We start from the raw sequence: 11,489 nt of genomic DNA on the forward strand, positions 1-11,489 counted from the left end.
TTTGGGATTTTGACCAAAACATTTCACTCCATACATCATCCATGGCGGTTTGAAGGTTCAATTTGAATTTCGTGCATATGGCAATATTATCATGACTATTTTCTATGTACTGCTCTCCCTATTAGATGTTTAATAAATTCATTTCCAAATATAATCTTCAATATCCATCACTCACATCACTCGTGCTTGATAAAATCTAACAAGACGACATCATAGGGTACAACAAGATAAGGGCTTTGGAAAATCTATTTTTTTTGGTGATGGAAAATAATTATACCCCTTGCTAAAATTAGGATTGTCCAATAGAATCTTAGAAAATTGTGAGTTATATAATCTTGTAAAATAAAGAATGAATTTAAACAATAGAAGTTTGTTTAATTGTACAATTTGATTGGTTAGTTTTATTATAATTTTTTTGAATGATTCTATAAGTATCCTACCTTTGGCACGAACTAATAAGACTTGAAATAATATGGAGCACTATCTCATTATTTAATTGGAAAATTTTATTTTATTTTCTATAAGAAAAGTGTTACATAAATGTTATATAGATGGTAGATGCTTATAAAGCTTGATAGAATCTATTTAGAAAGCATCTAGAAAACTACTTTCAAAATGTAGCAATGAGTTATAAATACATGGTTATGATATATTTTATGTTCATGAGTTATTTTGTGATTGTTTATTTGGATATAAAACTAAAGAAGAACATAATCAAGATGTTGCATGATTATAGGATGTGTTATAGCAAGATGAATTATTTAGGACATTGAGAACAAAACAAGGCTAGTTTCAATATTGAAAGCTTTACACCAATGTCACATTTCTTTCTTACATATCTCTATTACATTAACTTGTAATCAACAATAACAATTACTAATCAAACAAATCATTGGAAAAATTACAATGGTTCATATTATCAATACTATGTGGTAGGATTGTTATATGGAATGGTGACAAATAAAGAGATATGAAAAACACTAATATGTTTTGTTTTTACCTATCATAGAACAACTAAGAATCTTCCTCTTAATTCAAAGAGGTTTCCATTTCATTTATGTATCATGAAGGTATCTTTTTTTTCCAAAAAAGGTAGTAGACGGTCTTTGACCAACCTCATTGTAATAATTATGAGGTGCACCCTATTTTGTTAAAAAATATATTGCAAGTTTGTTCTTAATAAAATTTCGATTATTTTGATATTAGTGATTTCTAGGGTGGAGGCAAAGCCTTTCCTTGCTATTGACAAGTAGTTTGGTAGGTATCCATCAAAGTTGAAGACTCCTAGTATTAGAACTCATACATCATGTCAAGTCTCCTAATAGTGCTAAAGGAGACTACAAAGGTATGTATATTTTCTACGTAGTTGGCATCTTCTATGTATATTTTGAGCCCTAATTGTCCCCCCCACCCCCCCCTCTCTCTCTCTCCTTGTTATTTTTATGTACCTCGTCTTACTCCCCTCTCTCCTATCTTTCTAATCTATCCTCACTTAAATCATAAATGTTATTTTGGATGTTTCTTAAGGAGGAATATCATGTTTAGAATAAAAACACATGTGGGTTTAATAAAACTATGAATTTTCTACATTTGACACCAAAATGAACATTCCACATTTAGTTCTATAGAAAACGGTTCGATTTTGACTAAATATAACATGCACATGTTTTAAGCTCTTCAATATAGGATTACATTTGGAAGAAATTTAGTTCTTCAAAACTTGACTGGGTTTTGAAGAACTTATGCCTTGTATTCATTAAACCATAACTCGATCGAGTTACTAATGATTTTGGGATATTTTCATGTCACTACCTTTTTTACCAAAAACTTCACACATTCACCCAAGGAAACATGCTTGTTCATTAGTGGTTGGTTTCTTGATCTATGTCTTATACATGAGATAGTTTCCATAATACTTATAGTATGAAACTCGTGAATTGAATTTTTTGTAGGGATACTATTGAGGAAAAAATGATAGTCTAGGGGAGGACTAATTTCTTGAATATTTCCTAGAATCTTTTAGTATTACAATTATAATTATAGTCATACACCAATCCTAAAATATAGAAGCAATATGCACAAGCTAGCCTCAAACTTAATAACTAAATCAAACATGTAATAAGCTATGTCAGATAGCCCAAAAACTACATCAAACGATAGAAAATATCATTTTGGTCCCAATATAGCCACCTATTTTTCCAACAATAACCCACACATTGCATCTAGAAGGCACACATTGATAATCTATTACTAATTGATAGACACATAATTTGAAAACTTTGGATAATGAGGAAATATGTGAAAACATATTCTTTTTTCAAATTACGTGATGTGAAATCTAAAAATAAATAAATATTGATTATAAAAGGCTATAAGAACAAGTTCACTATCTAGGTAAGTTTCCCAAGACAATCTTGTACTAGCGGTCTCCTAGAACATATATGCATTTATGATTAAATTGTGATTTTTCCTCTCCCTTTGAGATCTTAGAGGGCATGTCGATGAAAGACATCTCTTGAGTTGAGGTTAAGATTGACCCTAACCTAAGGCATTTTGCCTTGGGATATTTGCGCTCAATTCAATTATTTTCATTTGTTTCCTACCTAATGTAGTCACCCCTTTCAATTTTTATCTTGAAATCACAACAAAAGAAGGCTTACTCACTTTATTTGATCATTTAGAATATTTATGGTCCATTCAATCTATCTTTTGTGCAATAAATCCATATTTTCATGAGAAGACATACATTCAAGCCATCACTTGCAAGAAAGATTTCAAGGTGCATTCAAGGAGTTCAAGCCAAGCAATTAATGATTCATTGAATGACCCAATTTTATGTGAGGAATCATGTATATCCTTCTAAGCATTCAAAGTATGCATCTATAAAAGAGTTTGGAGCATAATTACATACATGGGTTTTTTATCTATCACTTTTAGATATATTTCTTTTGTAAAGATGTCCTACATCATTACATACTTGTATACAAGTATTCATACACCTTTGTAGATAGAAAATTTGAGTCTATCCATAAAGGTTAATTCCTAAATAAGGGTTTGACCAAGGAAATGCCCTCCAAATAATTTCTATTTTTATTGTGTGTAGGAGCATAATCATAGATTTTTGGATTATAAATTTAGGATTGTAGATCTAGGTTTTTTCACTTCATAACACTTAATTTGAGATATTTGTATTAGATCTTTTTATTTGTTTGGTTATCATATATAATTTTACACTACTTGCATTTTAATTAGTTAATTTACTTGCACTAGATCAATTTACTAAACATAAAATTTAGTCTACATTACAATAAAGGGAAAGAAAAACTAATAGAAATAAATACTTTAGTATGCACTTTTGAAATGACTTTGGTGCACCCGTATACCCATTTTGGGTTTTGCTAATCTAATTTAGGTTATATGCTTGAAGGTCCCTCTTTTTCTTTCGCTAATGTTCATTAAAGGTTAACACCCCCAATCCTTTGTGTACCCAATCTTATATGATACATTTCGGTCAACTCGACATTTTTACACTTTATACCTTTATGTAGTTAGATCTTTCTTGTGTAACATTTCTTTCTATGCATTATTGTCCTTTACACCTTCTCAACTTGATAGCTATCTATTCTCTTGGGTTAGATTTCATACTTTCCTATTTAGATCTATCTTGTATGATATATTTTAGTTTTTTTCTTTTCTATCATATCTTTTTTCATGGGCTTTATCACTTTGAGTCAAACCTATAATATTTCAATTAGAAGAAGTTGTAGACTCATGGGCTCCTTTGATCTTGAACTATCCTTATTTCCTATATTGATGAGACCAATATTATCCCTCATGATCCTAATTTTATCATAGAGAATATCTCTTCTCATTCTTCTCATTCTTCTCATTATGAAGACAAAACATCAAGTGTTCCTCCTTCCTAAGCTCTAAATCTCTCTAACGAGTTTGATAAATTAAAAAATTGGCTAGCTCAGGAACTTCACAATCCCAATATCATTTTCACTATAGAATCCTTAAGGAAAATCATTAAGAATAATGGACATGCTATTACCTCTTGCATATAATTTCCCATTTCATTGATCCCAATGTTAAAACTTTAGTGGATAGTTCTTAGGAACTAGGTGTTAGAAAGGATAGGGTTGTCGTTGCACTAAAAGATTGATCAATCAATGCCCGATACAATCAATAGTCTTATAAACCATAGGAGGCAATTAAGCTATATCGTGAATCCCACAAGGGACATTGGTCCATTGCCAAAAATCCCCTTCCTAGTGTCACTCATAGTGGCTTGTGAGATTTGAACCTATGACCAAGCTCTGATACCAATTGTTAGAATGTATAATCCACCAATATAACTGAGAGGGGGGGTGGGGGTGAATCAGTTATATAAATATTATCACAATTATCAACCTTATTAAATCTTAACCATATGAGTAATTTAATTAGAAACAACAACAAGATACTCATGTAAAATAACACTAGATATGTTAACTAGGGAGACCCTTGATCAGAGGGAAAACCTCAGTGGGATGGTACCCACAAGATGATGTACTAATATAAATATTCCTTATTAGAGGATGGACCTTGTTAGCAGTCTATAACAACATTTAGTACATATCAGTCCCTGTTATGAGATTTTGAATCCTTGTTAGGAGTTGTAGAAGCCAGATGAATCCACTATCCAAACAGCTTCAAGGGTAAGACCAATGAACACACTATCCAAATGATCTATGTACTATTCCTTGCAGAATAATAGAATTGAATTGTACTTCCTTCCTCTTTCTTTGTCCTGACAACCAAACCTCTGCTTCTTGTGATCTTGATACTAGATCACAAACTCTACATCTAATAATTCCTTGGATAGCTTACTCCATTCATCAAACACTCACTCCTTTTCACACTTCACATTCCATACTTGATACATACACACTTACAAACAAGGAAATCATATTCCTTTATACCCTATCTTCAAAATAATTCCTTGAGTTGGCCTTGAGGCTTTCCCAATTAATTATAATAAGATAATTAATTAATCTATAATTACAATAGCATTGTTGGCTCATAGTCTATACAAAACTTCACACGTGCAACTTTTAAGGACTTACACACTTGCTAGCTTCACCATCAAACTTTCTTCTATCATTGGTTGACTGTGCATCATCAGATTATATCTCTGCTAAAAGATATAATAGGATCGTTAGAAACTGCTTTCCATGTACTCTCTCTCTCTCTTCGCATTGCTCTTTGACTTAGATTTTGTGGATTTAACCTAGTCATCAAGACACAAGGTACAACACGTCCTTAAACTTGCTTCACTTATACATCAAAACTCTATATTGACATCAATGACAAGCATAGTCATGAATGCAACATGTCAATACTCTCTAATGCTTAGGATACTCTCCCAAAGGAATACCATCAACATTCATGCTAACAATCTCCCCCTTTAGCATTAATGGAAACATAGATGAAAAAAATCTAAGTTATATGAATACCAAACAATACTTTGATGTAGTTATTATTGTTCTCATCTTTTCAAATTATCTTCATCAATTGAATCTAAAAATCCTCTGGAAAGACTACTTGTTATGTATCTTCATGCTATATATCTTCCCCATAAAGATATTCATGAATCTTTCTATATGTACCTATCAAAATAGAGATTTTTATGCACTCTTCTCCCCCATACACACTTAGGAGATATTTTTCATGCATCTTCTCCCCATTGACATCAATGGAAAAAGACCTCATTATGTCAAGTGTTGCTCAAAGACTTTAACCAAATCAAGTGTCCAAAGACATAGTTCAATACCAAATACCAAGAGTCCTTAATGACTATTCTCATCATAGATACTCCCCTATACAAGAAGCATCAACATTCAATCCAGTCAAACAATAGAGCTATGTACCATTGGATTGATGAAATCTCTACACCATCTACTCTAAAGTAGGAAGGGGCATAACCCCAAGCATAACTCTCAATTACTCAAATGTATCTCTAGGTAAGGGTTTCGTAAAGATATCTACAATCTGATCTTTAGTACTCACATACTCCAATCTAATCTCCTGTTCTACTACTTTCTCTCTCAAAACATGATACTTAATAGATATATACTTAGTCTTAGAATGCAATACAAGATTCTTAGACATACTCACTATACTTGTGCTATCCCAGTATATGGTAACAGGTTCTGAAAATTCTATCCTAATGTCTTTTAGTATCTGCTTCATCCACATCACTTGAGTACAATTATTTTTTGTTGCTACATACTCTGCCTCAGCTGTACTCTATGAGATACAACCTTGTTTCTTGCCTAGCAAAGAAATTGATATTCCTCTAAGAAAGAATTCTCTACCACCGGTGCTCTTTTTTTCATCCATACTGCCTGATCAATTTGCATTAGTATATGCACATAGAGTAAAATCACTTGATATGTCATACCACATTCCTTAATCAAATGTCCCCTTCAAATATTTGAATATCTTTTTTTATTGCTACATAGTGATACTCTTTAGGATCATCTTGAAATATAGCTACAATCCCAACTACATTTGTTATATATGGTGTGGTGTGAGTTAGATATTGCAAACCTCCAATCATGGATATGTACTTCTTCTCAACTGTAGATATCTCATCTTTACTAGAAAACTTGTGACCAGTTATCACTGGCGTACCAATAGGCTTACAACTTTCCAAGCCAAATCTCTTCAACAGATATTTCAAATACTTAGCTTGTGAAATAAAAAATGCCATCACTATTTTGTTCAATCTACAAACCTAGGAAAAACTTCATTTCTCCTATCATACTCATCTCAAACACATTCTTCATTTCTTCAGAAAACTTATCACTTACTTCATTATTAGCTCCAAATATTATGTAATCAAAAAATATTACTTTTATCAACAAAAAATTCCCTATTCTTTCTTGAAATACATGTTACTATCTAACACACCTTTAGCAAATACAAGCTTTGCCAAATAGTTGTCTAGCCTTGCATACCAGGTTCTAGGTGCTTGCTTCAAACCATATAGAGCTTTCTTTAGTGTGCATACCATATCTTTTTCTTCTATCAGAGGGAATCCTTCATGCATCTAAATATATATCTCTTCTTCAATGTATGACATCTTATGAGATTTGGAAATCAATAGAATCTACTTTTGAGGGTGATACAAATACGAAGAGAATAAGATTGCATAATTGGATTTGTGCATTTCAAGATGCTAAAATGATGGAAGATGAATCTATAAGAAGCTATGTTGGTAGAATATTTGAGATTTTTGCAGTAATTAAATCATATGGTGGATCCAAAGAAGAATATGGGGTTGTGTGAAAGATTTTGAAAACCTTGACACCACCATGCAAGAAAGCAACCCAGATGATTGAACTTATGATACCATGTACTAAGAATTTTTCCAGAGAGACCTTGCTTGGAAGATTGGAATCAATAGAAGAAAGTTTGAGATAGTCTAGAAAATTGACAAGAGTTGAAACATCTTTCAATGCTTTAAGTGTTCAGCTTAATCTGATTAGAAGAGCGAGCACACATGGAGATTTTGCTAGTAGCAGTAGAACCAGATATGATGAAGACAAGAAGATTGATGAAGGAATAACCCTTCTTGTAAGAAGAGAACCAAATGGTAAGAATATTTTTAAATGTTGGACTTGTAATGAATGTGGTCATTATGCATAAAAATATCTTAAAAGAGAGAAAAAGTATAAGGGAAAATTTAAGCCTAGAAGACCAAAATTGTCTGTATGAAAATAAAGATAAGGAATATGATGAAAAAGTTTAGAGTGAAAGTGATGATGAGCTATGATTCATAGCCATTAAGGAATATGATCTTGACATAGAAATTAGAGAGGAAAAAGCTCTAGTTTCCCAAGTTGAAAAGAAGTCTAATTGGATAATAGAGAGTGGATGTTTACATTACATGACTAGCGATATGAATAATTTTGTTAAACTTAGGAATCATGATGGAGGTATTGTTAGAGTTGGTAACAATGCAACTTCCCACATCACATGGATAAGATTTGTTACTCTTGATGGAAAGACTAATGCTGGTGATGTTTACTTTGTTGATGGATTTTAGCATAACTTGTTGAGTGTTAGATAGTTGGTAGATAAAGGTTATTTGTTGAAATTCATAGAGAAGACTTGCATTATCAAAGGCAAAGATGGTAAGCTAATTGGAATAGGAACAAGATCTAGAGGTAATGTATTTCAGTTAAATCCTACTAAAATAACATATTTGGTTGCTAAAGTGGCTAATAGTTGGCTATGGCATATGAGGTTTTGTCATATAAATTTTAATAACATTGTGAAAGTCAGTAGCACATTTGTAGTTAGAGATCTACCTAAGACAAAAAAGCCTACTAATATTATTTGCAAAGAATGTATCATGTCTAAGAAGAAGAAGGTATCTTTTTCTAGCAAGAAATTCACTTCTACAGAGAAACTGGAGATTGTTCACACTGATTTTAGTGGTCCATCAAGGATGAGAGAATTCTATGGAGAAAGTTATTTCAAATTTTTAATGATTTCACTAGAATGACGTGGGTAACATTCCTTAAAGAGAAATTGAAATCATTTGAGAATTTTAAGATATTTAAAAATAGAGTTGAGAATGAATCTAGTGTTAAAATAAAATGTTTGAGATCTGTTAGAGGAGGAGAGTTTAACATGTTTTGTGAAGAGAATGGAATCAAGAGACCATTATCTTCACCCAAGACACCTAAGAAGAATGAGATTGCTAAAGAAGAAATATATTAGTAGTAGAAGCAGCAAGAGCAATGATGTTTGAAAATGGTGTATCCAAGAAATTTTGGAGAGAAGCAGTCAATACAACAATGTACACTATGAAAAAAGTACAAATAAGAAGATGTATGGATAAGACTACTTATGAATTATGGTTTGATCACTCACTCTTAGTGAAGTATTTCATAATCTTTGGAAGAAAATGTTATATAAAGAGAGATGATGAAATTGGTAAGTTTGATCCAAGAAGTCATGAAGGTATGTTTCTTGGTTGTTCATTGAAAATAAAGCTTGCAAATGCTTTAACCATGGCACTAAGACTATAGTTGAATGCACACATGTAGGAAAATTTTGGAATTAAGGAAAAGATGATGGATTACAATTCTGATGAAGAGGATAACACTAGAATTGTTAGACATAATGTAGAAGTTTTCATTGAGGCTAGCAATGATCTACATAATGATGTGCAAATTATTGAGAAAGGGGGGGAAGATCTGAACCAAGGGAAGAGATAAGAGTTAGAAAATCCTACCTCTAACAGGAATCTGACAAAGAATCACCCTCTAGTGTAGATAATTGGAAGTAAAGACAAATGATTGATGACAAGAAACATAGTTAATCAAGAGATATGTTTGATTTCTCAAGTTGAACCTAAGAGTGCAGATGAAGCCTATAAATATGATCACTGGATTCAAGCAATGCAGGAAGATTTAGATCATATTGTGAAGAATAAAACATGGGAATTAGTTCCAAGACTAAAAGACAAGAATTTTATCGGAACCAAATGGGTATTCAGAAACAAGATGAATGAGCAAGGCAATGTTGTAAGGAACAAGGCTAGACTTATGTGCAAAGGATATTCATAGCAAGAGGAATAGAATATGAAGAGACATATGCTCTTGTAGCTAGAATGGAAGTAGTAAGAATGTTCTTGGCTTGTGTAGCAAATAAGAAATTCAAGTGGTATCAAAGCTTGGTCACAGGTTTGAATCCTTAGACCCTCGGGTAACGTTGAGGGGGAGATTGTTGGAAATTTGTTTAATGCTCCCATCAAGATTTGTGACAAGAGCTTAACTACCTCCTATGTACTATAAGTTGATTGGTTGTATTTAGAATTAATAGATTGGTCTTAAGGTGCAATGACAACCCCACTGTAACACTAGGCTATGTCCCTCTTTCTATGAGTGTTGGGACTTATTTACCAATTTCCACTTCTATTCTTGGATTTTTCACTTATGTGCTAAATCTTATTTCTAATTCAATTCAAATTTCCAATCCTACACATGTGAGTCTTCCTAATACTAAGACTCCCACTCTGCGTACAAGTGTTCTATGTGTTTTATTTCCTTTATATATTCCTTCTCACAATAATGTTCTTTTAAAATATTCCAAGCCTCTTCCTACCACCACTTCTAACATGCTTCATCTTCCTCCCAATATCCCCTCCACTTCTAACTTATTTCCTCATACATCCAATGCATCTCTTCCTATTGTTTCTTCTATGGATTTCACCATTAGTAGCCCAACTCAAACCGTCTCTTCTTTGGAACAAATTTTTATTTCTTGACTCAATCCAGATTCAACATTCTAACATGTGAAATTGCTAATCCTTTATCCTTAGACATTATCTGATCCATTATTCCTTAACACGTTGAGATACCTCACCTTGAGACTTATAATTGTAAGGTTGATCCTATAAATCATATTAAAACCTTTCAAACCTTGTGTAGTAATTTTTTTCACAATTATAGGTTCATGAATAAGTTGTTCACTAAGACCTAGATAAATATTTACAATGATATTATTCCTTACCACCTTATTCCATTGACTCCTTTTAAAACATTGCTAATACTTTCATTCAACAATTTAAACCATAGCATTGTGACTATTGCAAGTTTACATAATTGAAAGGTCACAAAATAAATGGCTATTCATGAGTAGTAGTCAAGAACCATCCTATGGAATTTGATTGAGTGTTCATCAAGGTAGAACATCTATGCAATTCACCATTTGTGCTTTAGAAAATTCTTCTTTCCAACCTCACAATTCTTTTTTGTTTTCATGACATGTCACTTGCTCAACCAATCCATTGAATGAAACTAAGAGGATTATTATAGTAAGAGAACTCTGATACCCAATCATACTACAAAAATTATTGTTTTTTGATTTCAACAAGTAATCATTTCTAGTTTTTTTTCTTTTCTGATATCTACTTTATGTTATCAAACACCTTGAATATTTACATGGTTTTATGATATGCTCTTATTCTATTTTCTATCATAGTCTTTAGAATATTTTATTTTTGTAACCTTTTGTGTTGCTTCATCTTGAAAGTTAAGGAATAACTTATTAAAGTGTGAAGAATTTTCCATTTTCTTGCAACCTATTGTAATAAAATTTCTATCATAGGTTTAGTTTTCTAACTTTCTTACTTTTTTTTTATAGTCATTTATTAAATTTAAAATTGAAGATGTTGTATTGAATTCCCTCCAATCTTAGAAAATTAAATAAGTAGAGCATATACTACTTTGTCTATTCAATTAAGTGCAACTAGTCGATAGTGAAAGGTAGAGGAGTTGGTCTATGCGTATTCCACCTTCTTCCTCTTCTTACATAAGAAAGTTGAGAGACAAGAGAGAGCAGTGAAGAATCAAAACATAATAATTAAATTTATTGGCATGAATGCTTCTATTTCACATATCTCCACAATCCCTTTGGAGTATTAGGAG

This window comes from Cupressus sempervirens, chromosome 4 (genome assembly GCF_028749045.1).
Source record: "Cupressus sempervirens isolate cs-2001-9-10 chromosome 4, ASM2874904v1, whole genome shotgun sequence".
In the NCBI taxonomy this organism is placed as follows: Eukaryota; Viridiplantae; Streptophyta; class Pinopsida; order Cupressales; family Cupressaceae; genus Cupressus; species Cupressus sempervirens.